The sequence below is a fragment of the Centropristis striata genome, chromosome 10 (assembly GCF_030273125.1).
Source record: "Centropristis striata isolate RG_2023a ecotype Rhode Island chromosome 10, C.striata_1.0, whole genome shotgun sequence".
Classification (NCBI taxonomy): domain Eukaryota; kingdom Metazoa; phylum Chordata; class Actinopteri; order Perciformes; family Serranidae; genus Centropristis; species Centropristis striata.
In genome coordinates, this window is record NC_081526.1 from 39,528,370 (window position 1) to 39,546,166 (window position 17,797).

Sequence of the window (17,797 nt, forward strand, 5' to 3'; positions counted from 1 at the left end):
TTAAATCAATAATAAATAAAAACAAATAACTATCTGCCTTTTTTGTTTTCATCTCCATAACATATACCAAAATTCTGACATTAATAGTGCTGTTAGACAACAAATTCCATTTCAGATTTGTTTTTAGTAACAAAATAATAATAAATCGATAATAAATACATATAAATAAGAAGGCTTCTCAACAAGCTGCTGTAGCTGTAAAACACTAAAAAAACACTTATGTACTTGAGAAAACATACATGAACATTACTAGAACATTTAAAATGTTTGTGACACCGTGTCACCATAGGTTCCTATGGGTTAAATATTAACATTATATTTATCATGAGAATAAACCAGCCGTCCGTGTGGAGGGGGCCCCGGTGACGTCATGGCCCGGGAGGCCCCTCCCTGTCCCGGTGACGTCACAGCTGCTCTCCTCCAGGAGCCTCTGGATCCGCTCACACAGCAGCAGCACCGGGAGAGCTCGACGGATCCTCGGCTCATAACGGCTCATAACGTCTTCTTCATGGGACTAGAGCAGACTTCTCTCCGCCAGGTGAGCTCTCCTTATACCAGCTGTGTGTGTTTTTACCTGAACATGGAGGAAAGTGTCGTCTCCACCTGGTAGAGGCTTCATCTCAACCAGCTGCAACTTTTCTCTGAAGTGTTCAGAGCAATGAGGCGACACAGCGACGATAGATCGGCAACAAAGTGGTCTTATAGTAGTGTTTATAACAGCTGGAGGACTCTATGTCTCCTCTCCAGTCTGCTGTTAGTTAGTTAGAGCTTCTCTGGTTTAATACCTGCTGGACTACAGAACCAGCTGCTGCTTTATTCTTTATTCTTTATTCTGGTTAAAGTGGTTATAACATGTCGGTGACAGTTTAAAACAGTCAGCAGGGAAAGTAAAGCTCGGCAGAAGCGTTATAACCGCTAACAGACATTAGCTGGAGCTGTTATAAGCTGCCGGCCCGTTATACTCTGTGATCCTAACACCAGTTGCCATGACATTAACCAGACTAAACACACCAGCACGGGCTGACATCATCATCATCATCTTCATCATCATCATCATCATCTTTATCTTCTGCCCGATGAAACCCGGGTCAGAGTGTTCACACCGCTGGACTGCTGTTAATTAACACATAGAGGAGATTAGATGGTCCATTCATTAAACCAGTTGGTTCCCAGTGGTTTTATACTGGGCCCTTCTCTACCCCCCTAATCCTTGTTTTATGTGTTTGTAATATTTAGAAACAGTAAAACTGTCAAATTACATCAGAAATAAGGCGTAAAATTCACCGTAGTAGACACTTTTAATTACCGCAAATCAAAGAATAGCACGAAACTTTTACTTTTTTTCCTGTCATAAACTGGAAGAAAAACACAGTTTTGCTGTAAAAATGTAACATTTTCATGCAAAATGTATGGAGAAATACCATGATGTGTGAATAAATGACACAATAACAGGATTATTCAGTGTAAATTACAGTTTTTGCTGATATTTACATTTAAATTGAGAATAGAAAATCCACTCACAGGAATTTTTGCGGTGAAGTTCTGGCGACCCCAGGGGCCACGCCCCCCAGTTTGGGAACCACTGGATTAAAACGACATTGGCATTATATTTTAAATCTTTAGTTTTTATTTACTCTTGTATGACAGCACATGATACAATTAGGACATTTTCACAGTTTTCTGTCTCTTTATGGACAATGTAGTTCACTAAACAGTATAATAATATTTAGATTGATGGATAAAACCAATCATTTATATACAGTTCTATAAAGTTGGCTATCTCCAATATAGAGTCTATTTCTGGATTTTTATTGGAATCTGTTATTGACAAATGACCCTTAAATACTCTTTTATATATTTATGTAATGAGTTTATATGATTATATTTTATTATGGTGTAGTAGAACAATAGCTCACTATCAAAGAAGAAAAGAAGCAGAGCATTATTTCATTGAAATATATTTTTATAAAAGCCGGTTCAAGTTTAAAATACTTAATGTTGTATGTTTTAATATAAAGTGCTGTTTTTGTATAGTAGAGAACTCAAAGTGGTTTACATGAATCAAAGGAATGCATCAAAATAGTATGTGAGAAAATATAAATCCACAATAAATACAGCTTTAACTTAATGAAGATGAACATATAGAGGCTACAGTAGATAGTAATGTTGGACTGATACATATGTTGGTCAGACTCTAAATAATAAGCACTGAGTGTCTTTATATCCAGGTTATATATATATATATATATATATATATATATATATATATATATATATATATATATATATCCTGGTTAGTTTAGAGGGATTGTTTGGGGAGTATTTCTCTGTAGAGAGCAGTGAGTCTGACCACCAGTATCAGGAGAAGAAGTCACTGTTTGGGTGATTTTTCTTTGGCAGGAATGAGTTAGTATGTTTTACCAAAGGGACATTTTCTTAACATTTTCTTTACATTTCTATCTGTTGTTGGTGTTTCTGTGGTTTGTCAGTAGAACACTAGAGATGTAACTGATGAACTACCATCTATCTATCTATCTATCTATCTATCTATCTATCTATCTATCTATCTATCTATCTATCTATCTATCTATCTTATTGAACCTTTTCTCTCCCCGGGGCTGAGAGTCACATGACCACAGCTCTAGTTATCTTATCATCAGCTGGACGGTGTCCTAATGTAAACACTAATATTTACAGCGACAACACACTGTGCTGTCTCTGTAGCCAAGCTGAAAGGAAAGAAATGCCTCGTCTTGTTTTCTTGTCTTTGTGTTGGTAGTTGAGTTGTTTGCTGTAGATTCTTCCTTTACTTTACTAACTGCTGTTTGTCTTGTGCAGAATCAGGCATCATTTATAATTAGCCTTAGCTTAGCTTAGTTTGGGAACCACTGTTCTTACATAAGCTTTTATTTATTTATTTGTGCCAGTTTTTATTTAGCAACGCAGAATTAAAATTGTATTGTCAAGTTAAGCTGAAGTTTGTCAACTATAACGTGTTGCCATCGTACCAGTCAACGTCAGGAGGAGAATATTAATTATTAATGAAAGATATTTTGCAGGATAACTGAAAGAAATAATAGATGGTCGTTCCTCATGTGACACTAAGATAGAAGTGAAACGAGGCCTCTGCTGCGTGTTCAGCTGTTAGAAACAACTTTAAAATGCAAACGTCAGGAGCTTTTACTGTGTTTGGGCCTCCAGAGTCCTGGAGGGAGTCTGTCATCTCACAGGTCACCCTGTTGTTCTAGTCTTTAAGCTAAGCTAAGCTAAGCTAAGCTAAGCTAAGCTAAGCTAAGCTAAGCTAAGCAGTTGCTGGCTGTGTATGAGACATTAAAAAGCAAAAAGGTGGAAGTATTCCTTTAAGTGCTCCTGTAAAGCATCTTAAAGTCCAGCAGAATGATGAACAGCCATAATTGTGACATTAAACATGAGAATATTTACTTCTGCTCTCTTTAATCCTTCCCGAGTGTTTCTAGTGGACAGAAAGCTGTTTTCCTGCTGAGGCCTGCTCTCCTGACTGCTCTCCACACATACCACCTTAACTGGTTTAGTCAATACCACATACCACCTTAAGAGGTTTAGTCAGTATCTGACAGCACCATGCTGGGGCTCCTTTCCTAACAGCTGCCCTTTAAAGAAAACTCTTATTATTTTAATCATCCTGACTCTATCGTAGTTTTGACCATCATGATAACAAACAATGGAGTTGTAAACGTGTTCAGAGCAGTCATGTACATTTAAAAAGGTTATTTATAAAAGAAAACAAAGAGAAACATGATAAATCTTGTGGAGATTGTCTGTTGTAAACATCCATTAGAGTTTACAGACAGACTTCCTGCCTCAACTTTGACCTTCTGTGCTGGTTTTAACTGTGTTTCCTGTGCAGTGAGGCCTCTGGCACAGTTCAGGTGGTTTTAGCTCTAAATAAACTGTGTTTGGTAAAAAGGCAGAGCAGAGAGTTCAGTCCTCCATACTGAGGTCCTATCTGTAGTCATGCTGGCTCATCACAGACTGGTTCAGACTGGTCACTGTCAGATAGTTTGGTCCAGACATAAAACTCTCCACATGAACTCTGGTCTCGTTGGTGATCCGTTGGTGACTTTTTCATGAAGCGACTTGATTTGAACTATGGAGTCATGTACAGATCTATAAAGTAAGAGCTGGGTTGTATAGTAAAAATAATTCATTCAAGACAGACTGTAAAAGTCTGCTGTGTGCTACATTAAAAAGTATGATGTCACTTTGAGAACAAGTGAAACAGAATAGATGCTGTCTCCATATTAAGTGAAAAAACACAATCTATATCTGAGGTTTAGAGTTTAACACCAACAGCTCATGACTTCATTTTGACTTTAGTCTTTTGATTCAAAATGACTTCATCTCTTCCCTCAAGCCCAAAAATTAATTAGCCAAATGTTATTTCAAAATTGTGCCACAAATCAATTGATTTCCCTTTATTATCTTAATAAACTTTAATGCTATTCATCACTTTATTCTCCACATCCACTGTGTTTGAAGCGAGAGAATCAGGAAGGACGTTTATTCCCGTCAGTCCACGGCGGGACTCAGAATACGGCTGTTTGTGGTTAACTCATCAAGATTAAACTCAGAATACTCCATACGAGGACAAAGTCATTCTGGTTTTATGAGTCTAATAAGTCGACGTGTTTCTCAGCTTCTGCTGTGCACTATAACAAACCCAGCCTGCCCACCAGTTTGACCATTGTAATTCCTGATATGGTATTGGAAATCATCCCGGTCAGTTACCACGTTCTCCAGTCCGTTATTATGGATCATATCATATCAATCCACTGCCAGAAGCTCACTTAAAGTCAGTTGTGACAGAAAACTTCATCTTTCTGTTCCTCCTTTAGGAAACGCCGCGGCGTCATTAATGACCTGTACTTTACATTGAAGACACATTATAACTTTTATAACTATTATTGTAACTTTTGGGACTTGACACTCAAAATGACTCTATGCAGAGATTTGACACTTTCTGTCAAACTTCTGTGACTTGCTAAGAAATGGCTGTTGTGGTAAACTCTTATTAAAGCTGATAGTTTATTCTTATTAAAGCTGATAGTTTATTCTTATTAAAGCTGATAGTTTATTCTTATTAAAGCTGATAGTTTATTCTTATTAAAGCTGATAGTTTATTCTTATTAAAGCTGATAGTTTATTCAGCGGTGAAGTTAGTTGGATGTGAAAAGAGGATGTGATATTTTGTGCCGCAGCTCAAACAACATGGAAGATTAATAAGTGGGTGATTTCCCAGCATGATAAACAGCAATAGTCAGTTCCCTGTAGATTTGTTTTTACTCATAACCACAGACTGTTATTGACTCTGGATATCGTTTCCATCCTGAATGATGCATGAATGCTCTGTGTTTGATTTAGAAGTGTCACACACTGATACAGCAGAGCTCAGTAGACATTAGATCATGTGACCGTGACTCACTATTCTGCATGTTCACACACTGTTTATAAAGGAGAGAAGAAAGATTATGTTCTCATGGTTTTAATATCTAATGACTACTTTATATTTCAATTAAAAAACAATTACATGAGCAGCCATTACATATGCAGGGCTCTCTTGTTTCAAATATAAATTAAATTATGTAGCTTGAAATAATTAATGACACCAAGACTAAGGAGGCCTTGTGATGACCTAGATTGATTAAAGGCTGCTGGCTCTATTATCTCCCAGCCTCATAACTATACATTAGTACATTAGTACACTAGTATATTAGTATATTAGTATTACAGCATCCAGAAACTGTTTTACATGAGAGCTCTCAGCTACATGTCACCTTCCTTTCTCAGCTGTGATAAATATTGCCGAGAGTTTTAATAAGAAACATAAAGAATATCACCAGAAGTGTTCAAGTGATGCCTTTAAGTCTCCACAATAAGTTTTATTTTCCTAAACACTCTTAGCGAAAGAAAATAAAGCATCAGCTTGGACAGTAACTGTAAAGATCTCATCCTGTCCATCGTTTATTTCATATTGTTGCTTCACTCAGATACTGTAGTCAGATTGTTGGTGTTCTCAGCAGATTGTTGGTGTTCTCAGCAGATAGTTGGTGTTCTCAGCAGATTGTTGGTGTTCTCAGCAGGTTGTTGGTGTTCTCAGCAGATCGTTGGTGTTCTCAGCAGATTGTTGGTGTTCTCAGCAGGTTGTTGGTGTTCTCAGCAGATTGTTGGTGTTCTCAGCAGGTTGTTGGTGTTCTCAGCAGATTGTTGGTGTTCTCAGCAGATCGTTGGTGTTCTCAGCAGATTGAACTTCTTTCTGTCAGACTTCAGCTTATGAATGTGTTTGTGGAAAATGTCTCCTCTCCTAGACGTTTTATCAGCTGAACCTATTTCCTCCTTGTATGTTTGGCTTCAGCTGGATGTGAATAGACTTCATTGTTAGAATGGATGCATGTGATGCCAGATAAGCAGCTCCGCCTCCAGGCTGAACGTGAGTCTCCTGGTGGCTGGTGGCGTTCCAGCTGACTACGCCACCAGTGATGACGGAGCGTTCGTGGCTGTAGCTGGCATCAGACACCAGCTGGTACCCCCCCCCCCCCCCCACACACACACACACACACACACCTCCCCCACCTCCCCCACCACCTCCCTGGCTCCAGCCTCAGCCCAGGGCCACCCTGTCAGCTTTCCTTGTCAGAGACTGAAGCCAGCCATTATACGGCCTGAGTCATCCTGGAGCTGGTGTTTCCCCATCAGCCCCCCCCCACACACACACACACCCCCAACCCTAACCCCCCCCCCATCAGCTGGAGCCCAGTGAGACTCGCTGTGGTCACCACTACCTGTTACCTAAGAGGAAGAACAGCTTTATCAGTTTGTTTTGCATCAGTTTGAGCGAGGATGACAATGAATGTTTCTCTCTCTGCTTTTAATATACAACACAGTTTATAGCATGTTAACTGTTTTACATTCAGTCAGTGTTGGTCCAGATCAGTTAGAGCTTTATGACATAACTTCACTGATTACAAGGTGCAAGGAGAAAGAAAAGACGGCACTGAGTAGTCTACAGAATCATTTTTATCAGATCTATTTATCTATTACACAGCTGTAGTGATAAAGCGTTTAATAGCTCGCTCAAACAATCAGGCTGATTAATGGCGTTTAGAGATAATCTCTATTGGTGGTTCCTGTGCTGACAAGGCCCAATAACAAACAACCCGTCAGCCATCAGCGGTGCTGTGGAACCAAGTTAGTCAACAAAAGAGATAACTTTGTTTATTTGCCTTTTTTGTTGTTGTAAGTTTCTATGTTTTGTTCAGAAATCAGGAGATGCTTCTATCTACTGATGAGTGATTTTATTGGGTGCACTAAAGAAAATATATTTATCTTTTATTTATGCTTTTGTGTTTCATGTGTCTTTCTTGATTCCCTGCAGACAAAGTGCAGATCTACTCAAGCAAACAGAGACAATGCAGACAGTTTTAATAGATGTTCAGTTCTAGCTAACAAAAACATTTATTGACTTGTTATATTTGATCAGATGAGAGATATTTTGGAATATAAATTGGCCATTGGCCACCCTGCTGTCAAAATATTGGCCTTGGCCTTTAAAAACCCCAATGTTGTCAAAGTCGTCCCTGTTATTTGGCCTCTTTTCTGTTGCTAATGTCTATGGATATATCTGCAGCTAGTTAGTTGTGTAGGAAGATGACTTCCTTCTCACGGAGCTCTAAGTGGTTTTCCTCTAACAGCACAAACAGCCGTCAATGAGAACCAGATTTATCTGAACCACTGAACAAATCAGACGCGTGGGTGAATTAGAGTCTGGACCAGGACTTCTTCAGGACAAACTGAGCAGCAACGTGTCAGTCATCCATCACTTCTGTTCTCTGGGTAACTGGTAGACGCGTCTGGTTGGAGAAACAAAGGCAGTAAAGTGTGTGTGTGTGTGTGTGTGTGTGTGTGTGTGTGTGTGTGTTGTGCTATTGTTATCAGGTCCGTGACATGACTGGCAACAACGACAGCAGCCCAATGAATTTCCTGATAAAAGCCAGAATGACAGATTAACACGATGTCTTCTCTCCTCTTTTGTCTGTGAGAGAATGACACGTTTTCCTTGTTTGCTCCTCCCTCGTTGAATAATTCATGATTTCATTTAGAGCTGACATTCCTCACATTCCTCCTCACTCCGTCCTGCAGCCATTCCACCTCGCTGTTTATATTGTAAGGAAAGGGATGAATGATGGCTGCAGCACTGACACAATCACACAGACAGAAAATAAACCAGTTGAACTGCAGAATATCAGCATAAACATCTATAAATATGTACTCAAGCAAACGCTCCCTGTGTTGACAGAGCCAGAGGAGTTACCAGCCCAAATGTTTTAACATCACTTCAGAGCTCTCAGGAGTCAACAAACACACTGAGCATCTCTGAAATAAGAGCTGAGTCTCCAGTCTGGTGGTTTATCTGGGACCAGGCGGTCTGCAGGCGGTTTGGAGCTCAGGCCACCAGGAGCTCTGGTGCTGAGCTCCTGACAGCTCTGACGGACAGGAAGTGGAATATTAAATGTTTGTTCTAATAACGAGCTCAGCTGGGACTCGATCCCTCCTCCTGCTGGAGCTGCAGATCAAACAGCATCATAGCAGCCGGAGGAGGATCGGGCTGGTGCTGGTCCGATCAGGACCAGGTCCTGACTCAAGGACTGGTCCTGACTCAAAGACTGGTCCTGACTCAAAGACTGGTCCTGACTCAAGGACTGGCTCTGACTCAAAGACTAGTCCTGACTCAAAGACTGGTCCTGACTCAAAGACTGGTCCTGACTCAAGGACTGGTCCTGACTCAAAGACTGGTCCTGACTCAAGGACTGGCTCTGACTCAAAGACTAGTCCTGACTCAAAGACTGGTCCTGACTCAAAGACTGGTCCTGACTCAAGGACTGGTCCTGATTCAAAGACTGGTCCTGACTCAAAGACTGGTCCTGACTCAAAGACGGGTCCTGACTCAAGGACTGGTCCTGATTCAAAGACTGGTCCTGACTCAAAGACGGGTCCTGACTCAAGGACTGGTCCTGACTCAAAGACTGGTCCTGACTCAAAGACTGGTCCTGACTCAAGGACTGGTCCTGACTCAAAGACTGGTCCTGACTCAAGGACTGGTCCTGACTCAAAGACTGGTCCTGACTCAAAGACTGGTCCTGACTCAAGGACTGGTCCTGACTCAAAGACTGGTCCTGACTCAATGACTGGTCCTGACTCAAAGACTGGTCCTGACTCAAGGACTGGTCCTGACTCAAAGACTGGTCCTGACTCAAGGACTGGTCCTGACTCAAAGACTGGTCCTGATTCAAAGACTGGTCCTGACTCAAAGACTGGTCCTGACTCAAGGACTGGTCCTGACTCAAAGACTGGTCCTGACTCACAGACTGGTCCTGACTCAAAGACTGGTCCTGACTCAAGGACTGGTCCTGACTCAAAGACTGGTCCTGACTCAAAGACTGGTCCTGACTCAAGGACTGGTCCTGACCCAAGGACCAGGTCCTGACTCAAAGACTGGTCCTGACTCAAAGACTGGTTCTGACTCAAAGACTGGTCCAGACTCAAAGACTGGTCCTGATTCAAGGACTGGTCCTGACTCAAGGACTGGTCCTGACTCAAAGACTGGTCCTGACTCAAGGACTGGTCCTGACTCAAGGACTGGTCCTGACTCAAAGACTGGTCCTGACTCAAGGACTGGTCCTGACTCAAGGACTGGTCCTGACTCAAAGACTGGTCCTGACTCAAAGACTGGTCCTGACTCAAGGACTGGTCCTGACTCAAGGACTGGTCCTGACCCAAGGACCAGGTCCTGACTCAAAGACTGGTCCTGACTCAAGGACTGGTCCTGACTCAAGGACTGGTCCTGACTCAAAGACTGGTCCTGACTCAAGGACTGGTCCTGACTCAAAGACTGGTCCTGACTCAAGGACTGGTCCTGACTCAAGGACTGGTCCTGACTCAAAGACTGGTCCTGACTCAAGGACTGGTCCTGACTCAAAGACTGGTCCTGACTCAAGGACTGGTCCTGACTCAAAGACTGGTCCTGACTCAAAGACTGGTCCTGACTCAAGGACTGGTCCTGACTCAAGGACTGGTCCTGACTCAAGGACTGGTCCTGACTCAAGGACTGGTCCTGACTCAAAGACTGGTCCTGATTCATAGACTGGTCCTGACTCAAGGACTGGTCCTGACTCAAAGACTGGTCCTGACTCAAGGACTGGTCCTGACTCAAGGACTGGTCCTGACTCAAAGATCTCAGATCTCAGTCTCTCAGCTCGTCTACACACATCTGAGTCAGCGTGAAGTCCAAACGTCTGAGGATTGTTCTAGTCTATAGTATCGATCCTGGAGCTGATTAAACTCTGTTTTCATAATAATTTAGCATTAAAACATCATTTTAAATAAATACACCCTGGTACCATGAACAGAATACTAGTCGAGGCTTTTAAATGTTGTTCTCTTCTGCTATTTACCCTTATTATTATTGTTATTATTATTATTATTATTATTATTATTATTATTATTATTATTATCCGACTCTGCGTCTCCTTCACCTCCAGACTTACATGGGGAAAGAAATGTGGTCAATCTGGTAACATTAGGAAAAGTGGAGAAGAGCTGTGAGATTTAATTGTTTCTTAATATTCAAGCTAGAACCAGAACTAGTAGTCTGTAGTCCATCCATAGATATTAAATAGGTATTTTATATGCACGGAAGATAAACTTCTTTGGTTTCATGCAGCACAGAGCCGCTTGTTGAATGTCTCATGCAAGACGTACCAAACAGAACAAACAAGGAAAGAGTTGCTTTGATTTGGTTGCACCACTTGAGCTGAAATGCTAATGTAGCAACATTAGCTGCACTCTGCATTAGTCATGCTGATTTCGTCCTCTCAAACACGACTTTATCCTTTTTTTAATGTAAAACTAGTACTTATAATTAAGGCTGAATGAAACTTTATAAAAAATAAAAACATTAGCTGGTCCCAGCTTCTCAGAGGAGCATTTGTTGTTTTTTGTTCTGAATGTAATTAACCAGAAAGTTTCTGAGCTACAGAAACTAGAGAGGAACTTAAAAGTCCCCAAATCTCCTGGCTGTCTCCTCTCCCACAGCATCTGAAGACCCGAAGGAAAATGAGACAGATGATGGATTAAAATGTTGCTGGCGGCATTAAAGATGCAGTTTTCACTTGTGGGTAAACAACAATGCAGTCATCCTGTTGTTTCTTATATTTACTGTTGCATAACTCTGATGTTTGAGTGAATGTAATGAATAAATTAGAGTGAGACGTGCAGAGGTGGAAAAGGAGCCTGAACCCTCCAGAGCACCTGTCTGCACAGGTGACATCTTTATTCTGTAGACAGTAACTGCAGGGAAACAGCACATTCCTGCTTGGTTTCACATCTTTCCTAGCTCCGCCCCGTCTCCTTCCTATACTTTCTCTTTTAGACTCAGAGAAGTCGACAACATGAATCTGTTAATAACATCAATGAACATCAGAAGAGAAGTCCGTCTCTGGTTCTAATATAAAATAAAGACCTATTCTGATGTTGGCTCTAGTGGCACACGGTGCTGCATGAAGCTGAACTCTGTTTCAGTGTAAAACTTGAGAGTGAGCACACGTGTGTCAGCTAAATGACATGTAAAGTCATGTAATGTGAGTCCTCTGCAGCGTGGCACGGCCTGGATCACTACAGGACATACTGGAGCTCTCTACAGCAGCTATTCTCAACCTTGGGGTCGGGACCCCAATTGGGGTCGCGAGATGATTTCTGGGGGTCGCCAAATCATTTTGGAAGTCAGCTCTGTCTCCACTGTGTTAAAGTGTTCATGTGTTTGTCTTTTTGGTCACTTAATGTCTTTTTGTGGTCAATTTGTGTCTTTTTTGGTCATTTTGTTTCCTTTCTTTGGTCATTTTGTGCCTTTTTTTAGTCATTTTGTGTCTGTTTTTAGTTATTTTGTGTCGTTTTTTGGTGATTTTGTTTCTTTTTTGGGAAATTCTGTGTCTTTTTTGGTAATTTTGTGTCTTTTTGGTCATTTTTTTCCTTTTTTTGGTCATTTTGCTTCTTTTTTGGGTGATCTGAACTGTGCGTGTGAGATTGTGTTCAGTGAGCGGGGGTCACGGACAACATGCATGTTAAATTGGGGGTCGCGACTCAAAAAGGTTGAGAACTACTGGTCTACAGGACATACTGGAGCTCTCCAGGACATACTGGAGCTCTCTCCAGGACATACTGGAGCTCTCTCCAGGACATACTGGAGCTCTCCAGATACTGGAGCTCTCTCCAGGACATACTGGAGCTCTCCAGGACATACTGGAGCTCTCCAGATACTGGAGCTCTCCAGGACATACTGGAGCTCTCCAGGACATACTGGAGCTCTCTCCAGGACATACTGGAGCTCTCTACAGATACTGGAGCTCTCCAGGACATACTGGAGCTCTCCAGGACATACTGGAGCTCTCCAGATACTGGAGCTCTCCAGGACATACTGGAGCTCTCCAGGACATACTGGAGCTCTCCAGATACTGGAGCTCTCCAGGACATACTGGAGCTCTCCAGGACATACTGGAGCTCTCCAGGACATACTGGAGCTCTCTCCAGATACTGGAGCTCTCCAGGACATACTGGAGCTCTCCAGGACATACTGGAGCTCTCCAGATACTGGAGCTCTCCAGGACATACTGGAGCTCTCTCCAGGACATACTGGAGCTCTCTACAGATACTGGAGCTCTCCAGGACATACTGGAGCTCTCTCCAGATACTGGAGCTCTCCAGGACATACTGGAGCTCTCTCCAGGACATACTGGAGCTCTCCAGGACATACTGGAGCTCTCTACAGATACTGGAGCTCTCCAGGACATACTGGAGCTTTGTCTTTAGACACTTGAGGCCTCAGCAGTGTTGACTCAGTATGAAACTGTGGCTGAGCTGCTGCTGAGAACAAGGCATCTGCCTCTCTCTGGTTATCTGATGAATTCAGGCTAACTCAAGGTCTGCCAGCTGGTTCAGCTGCTGAATCCTCCCTCGCTGGAGACCAACCAGCCGATCCTGAATGTTTGTGGATCAGCTACTTTAACTTCTGTTCCTCTGTGTGTGGCCAGAAAACAGATAATGAGAGTCTGCTTGTTTTCATTTCTAAATCCTAAACAGACAGGAGAAGTCTCAGTATGTGTAGTTGGTTAATATTAGCTGTCTTTCCCAATATTTAGCTGCTGTGGTTTGTGTTGTGGCCGATGTAAAGAAGTGCTGTTAAAGTGGAGTTTTACCTGAAAATAAACACTTCTGTTTATATCAGTGTGTCTCACCACAATACTCAGCATGCAGTAGGGCTGTACCATATCGTATCGTGCAATTATACCGGTATATTTTTTTATGAGTAAAAAAATGCATATGATGATATTTTCAACATTCCTTCTTCTTGCCGTAGTGTTGTAATGGTTCCCAGTAATGACCCAGACTGGCGGCTCCAGAGTCTCATGTGCTGCTAACGTCACATTTAAAGCTAATGAAAGTTTATCTACACTATTCATCATATCAAGTTATTTTGTGTTGTGTCTCTGCTCTCAGAGTGTCTGTCACCCGTCAGTCAGTCAAACACACACACACAATGAATACACCGAGCTGCCCTCCCTCCCTACCTGTCTGTCTCTCTGTGTGTCTCAGTCCCGTCCCCACATCATCTCTGTCTGTCTCAGTCCCGTCCCCACATCATCTCTGTCTGTCTCAGTCCCGTCCCCACATCATCTCTGTCTGTCTCAGTCCCGTCCCCACATCATCTCTGTGTGTCTCAGTCCCGTCCCCACATCATCTCTGTGTGTGCGCGGCCTGAACTAAATTCTATCAACCTGTCCGGGCCGCCAGAGGTCCAATTATGCCGTTCGTTAGCCGCGAGCTAACATTAGCTATTAAAGTTAAATTAACAATTAAAGTTGTTTTAGTCACAAAGAGCTACTATTACTTCCTGTCACTAAACACATGCAGCTTTCAAAATAAGAGCACAGTGTGCTACTCCACCACAGAATTTACAAGAACACTGTCAAAATAAGATGCCTTAAATAAAATATACAAGAACCTTTTATTGTCCTTTACAATATTTCATTAAAAATATGCAATGATTAAGGTCAGTGTGTATGATGGAATAGTGGCGTTAGAATCTGCGAGAGGCACCAAATTTGGGCTTTTATGAAAAATAATTCTACAGTGCGACATGCCCCCTGGAGTCAAGAGTAATTTTTTTGTATTTGGCAACTGTTGAGATTTGCAATTTACAATAGATTTACATTTATGATTGGTTTTTATTTTGTTGTACAATTTTTATTTATTTAAACAGACTAAAAAACAATTTTCTATATATTTTTCAGTATTTTTAAATATCGTCAAGAAAATTGTTATCGCTAAAATACCCTGAAATATCGTGATAATCTTTTAGGGCCATATCGCCCAGCCCTAGCATGCATTCTTGTTTTTTTATGTTTTGAAACTTGTTTCTTTGCATATTAAGTTGGATTTATACTTGTAGAAACAGATGCCATAAGTTTTGTTGCCTAAAATGATGCTTAAGATCATACGAGAATTACATTCACAGAAAACGTGATCTTGTCAGAGTTCAAGTGATGTTTTTATGTCCCCATAACTGATGTTCAGATCCTTCAGCGTCCTGAGGACTGCTGGCAGACGGTGACAGTGACAGACAGATGGTTCCTCCAGATCACCTGCCAACTAGTTTTTGGAAGCGTCTGCTCTTTTCCAAACAGTTTCCAGTGACAGCTTCTCACATGGTTGTAACAAACCATCTGATGCATCAGCTTATATATAGAAACAGCTCGAAGCACGGAGAACTCTAGCATTTCTTTTGTGTCATAAATCATCAAAAAAACTCTATGCAATTTCTTTGTTTATCTATCTATCTATCTATCTATATATATATCTATATATATATATATATATATACATATATATATATATGTATATATGTATATATATCTGCTTTGTGTAACAGCCTGCAGTCAAAGCTTCTATGAACTTCTATGAACAGTCATGACTGTTGGTCTGAGATGATTCATGACTTCACGTTTGCACTGAAGAACAAAGAGTTTTGTTTTTTTACTCAAGCTGGTTAGTCCAAATGATTTATTGTTTTAGCAACATTTGAAATGAGGCATGTAGAATAAAGTGGTTTTAATAAAAAATCACAAATTTAAGCTTCAATGCTGTCATATTTCCTCATAGAAGCATTTCTCACACATGATTTGTTAAAGAAATGCTGGGTTTGTTAAAATCTGGTGTTTGTTTTTTGTTTTTAATTTTAAACCTGCCCTTCTGACCCTCCACCAGCTGAGTGGTTCAGAGGGTTCACTGACGGTGGACGGTCTGGTTTCATCATGACCACGAGGCGTTCTGTGTGTTGGCTGTGTTTACTGGCTTCTGTTGCTGTGATAGACAGCCAGCGTTGCAGTGAACAGACTGTTTGCAGTGTTCAAGTCAAGAGTCATCAGGTCAGTGAACTAGTGTAGCAGAAGCTACAGGTCAGAGCAGACCAGGACCAGCTGGACTGAACTGACTATTTGAATGAAGAAGAATGCATTTCACATGTTCCACGGTGTCTCTTCAACTGTCTAGAATGGTTCATAATAATCTGCTCTCACTGCTGCATGCAGAAGAAATGAAAGCTCACTTATTGCAGTTTGAATGAATGTGTTGAGGAGAGAATAGAGAGAGCAGGTAGCAGCATTCAGATTGGAACATCAGCTCATTTTATATCCTCAGAAGGCAGTTTCCACTCTTCATAAACAACAAGCAATTTAAATCTTTTTTGTCATCAAGTCTTCAGCATCGTCTGGACTCTGAGCAGAGGAGAACAATGCGTTGGAGGCGGTGCTTTGAAGGAAATGCGGCGGCCGGGGGAGTGAGCAGAGATCTGGCTGCCTCTCATCACAAAGGCATTTCCTCTCAGCCACTTCCTGCTCAGGAGACTCGTCCTTAAACTCTCAGCAGAGACTCGTCCTTTAACTCTCAGCACAGACTCGTCCTTAAACTCTCAGCAGAGACTCGTCCTTTAACTCTCAGCAGAGACTCGTCCTTAAACTCTCAGCAGAGACTCGTCCTTTAACTCTCAGCACAGACTCGTCCTTAAACTCTCAGCAGAGACTGGGCCTTACTCAGATGATCTGGAGCCGTTTGCTGGGCATCAGGATGCTTTTATTACTGGGGACGGACATTGTTGTGTCTTTGACCTTGCACAGTGGGCAGTTTTATTGCCCCGGCCTCATTAAAGTTCCTCCTCTGCAGTCGTTTCCTCCATACAGATACACAGAATATATTGTCCTATTAATGTACGCCACAGCATAAAGTGAACATGATGAGTCAGCAGGAGAGCTGCTCCTGTTTGTCTGTGATCTAAACATGAACCTGATGGATGTCTGGAACCAGAGCATCTTCATGCTCTTGCAGGATATTCTGAAATATTTCATCACCATGTTGTAGAAAATGTAGTGAATTTCAAGACCCCATAACTGAACATTGTATTGGCTTTTAATTGGGGAAATACCAACAAGATCTCCAACCACAACGACAGAATAGACCCTTCATCAACACCAACCATAACGACAGAATAGACCCTTCATCAACACCAACCATAACCCCAGAATAGACCCTTCATCATCACCAACCATAACGACAGAATAGACCCTTCATCATCACCAACCATAACCCCAGAATAGACCCTTCATCATCTCCAACCATAACGACAGAATAGACCCTTCATCAACACCAACCATAACCCCAGAATAGACCCTTCATCATCACCAACCATAACGACAGAATAGACCCTTCATCAACACCAACCATAACGACAGAATAGACCCTTCATCAACACCAACCATAACGACAGAATAGACCCTTCATCAACACCAACCATAACCCCAGAATAGACCCTTCATCATCACCAACCATAACGACAGAATAGACCCTTCATCAACACCAACCATAACGACAGAATAGACCCTTCATCAACACCAACCATAACGACAGAATAGACCCTTCATCAACACCAACCATAACCCCAGAATAGACCCTTCATCATCACCAACCATAACGACAGAATAGACCCTTCATCATCACCAACCATAACGACAGAATAGACTCTTCATCATCACCAACCATAACGACAGAATAGACTCTTCATCATCACCAACCATAACGACAGAATAGACCCTTCATCATCTCCAACCATAACCCCAGAATAGACCCTTCATCAACACCAACCATAACCCCAGAATAGACCCTTCATCATCACCAACCATAACGACAGAATAGACTCTTCATCATCACCAACCATAACGACAGAATAGACCCTTCATCATCTCCAACCATAACGACAGAATAGACCCTTCATCATCACCAACCATAACGACAGAATAGACCCTTCATCATCTCCAACCATAACGACAGAATAGACCCTTCATCATCACCAACCATAACGACAGAATAGACCCTTCATCATCTCCAACCATAACGACAGAATAGACCCTTCATCATCACCAACCATAACGACAGAATAGACCCTTCATCATCACCAACCATAACGACAGAATAGACCCTTCATCATCACCAACCATAACGACAGAATAGACCCTTCATCATCACCAACCATAACGACAGAATAGACCCTTCATCATCACCAACCATAACGACAGAATAGACCCTTCATCATCTCCAACCATAACGACAGAATAGACCCTTCATCATCACCAACCATAACAGAATAGACCCTTCATCATCA

The 17,797-nt window shown here is 41.7% G+C and overlaps 1 protein-coding gene across 1 annotated transcript in view; it reads left to right on the forward strand.

The window, feature by feature from the left end:
• The first annotated feature begins 439 nt into the window (after positions 1–439).
• The window catches only part of LOC131979136 (SH3 domain-binding protein 4), a 60,357-nt gene continuing 42,999 nt past the window's right edge, over positions 440–17,797 (forward strand). The window contains exon 1 of the mRNA XM_059343054.1: positions 440–538. The gene's annotated coding sequence lies outside the window, so the exon portion shown is untranslated. The remainder of the gene's footprint in view (positions 539–17,797) is intronic.